The following is a 1,719-nucleotide window of genomic DNA, read 5'->3' on the forward strand; positions in this document are numbered from 1 at the left end:
AACCATTTCTTGCAACAACGCGGTTTGGCAATTAAATTTAGAAGTAAAACTTTTCTCTACATTTCTGTACGAAGCCCCCAGGAAGAGCGCTGGGCTTTGAAGCCCATTTGACAAAGAGGCCAAACTGTTTAATTACAGCATATATATAAATAAATAAATAAATAAATAAAATATTTATATTTAAATAAATAAATATAAATATTTTATTTATTTATTTATTTATATATTTATATATAATTTTTTTTTTTTTTGTGGAGCACCACAACCACACAAAATGACTATTTTCACTGCCAGAATTTGATCCATTGAGTCAGATAGCATTTTGAAAGTCTAGAAGAGCTACACCATTAAATAACTGCATCCCCATTCAAGTTAACGAAGGGCTAAACCGGAAGTTAGCCAGCTCGGCCAGCGGAAGTCTTTAGAGCTTCCATAATCCGGGTAATTTCTTTGCAGTGGGAAGTGGCTTTTGAACAGAGCGCCGCCCTCAACGCTGTATCCAGTTCTCTTTATACATCCCTGTTGTGTACAGATTAAACAAATAATATCCGTGAGCTTTAGAGGTGTTGGGAGGCGTATCCGTGAACACTAGAACAAGTCAGGCTTAACTATTCCTTTCTGCAGTGTGGTTAGCATTTGGAAAGAGAATAAAAATGTATGAAAACAGGGAGGTTTTTGCACATTTTTGCACACGTTTGTCACGTTAATATCCAGTTAATGAAATTACAGTTGATTTATATTATTCCTCATTTTGGTGGGGCCCCTCTGCAGCCTGCTGGCCTCAGTTTAGGAAGCTCAGTTTGGGCCAATACCAAAAACTAGGGTTGGGAAATAAATATCAACAGCAACAACAATATTTTCTGATAAACATACATTATGAGAAGGAGAAATAAACAAAAAGACCATTAATTGTAATATTGAATAATAGGCCACTCCTATATTAAATTGTACTCCAGTCCAAACAAACTGCACATGGACCTGCCTCTGTGGATGAGATGTGCCATGCCACACTAGAGGAGCCAACTGGCACCAAGTCCTAAACTTCTCCCACTGTTCCACATGTGGTGACCATTAGACCCGGGTCATTAAACACAGCGCTCTCAAACTGCTTTTTCTTTTGTCTTAAGTTTGTTTACATCCATCCAGACAAGAGAGAGTAAAAACAATGGATCCAAACCATCTGGTGAACTGGTGAACGGACAACAATACAGCCACCCACAGAGCAAAATAAAAGATTTCACTAAATAACTAATGATGTGTTTGCAGACATGAAGATGAGGTGAATGGATACTATGCCGTATATTCTGGATATAGTTGATGTTGGGACATATTAATCGAATGATTGTTTTCATTATTCATAAAGTTTTTCAATTGTTTAGTTTCCTGAATGTGAATTAACTAGTTGATTAATAAACTAATAGTTTCAGCAATACATATGAATATTATTGTGTTCCAGTAGTTTCCAGTGAATGACAAACATTTCTTGTCGACCAACATTTTTATGGATTTTATGCTCCACCCCTAAAAATATTAATATTATGAATATTAAAAAGGTTAAATTATTAGTAAAGTAATCTATTAGCCAAAAAAATCAATCAGCAACAATTATGATAATCTATTATTCTTCAATTGTTAATCGTAGTTGCTTCCCTTCCAAGCTCAAAGGAGAGACTACGGTGGCCACAATACGTAAACAAAACGGTCCTATCTAGAGCCAGT

Source organism: Morone saxatilis, unplaced genomic scaffold (genome assembly GCF_004916995.1).
Source record: "Morone saxatilis isolate NCDOM2014 unplaced genomic scaffold, NCSU_SB_2.0 Contig17, whole genome shotgun sequence".
NCBI classification, from domain to species: Eukaryota; Metazoa; Chordata; class Actinopteri; family Moronidae; genus Morone; species Morone saxatilis.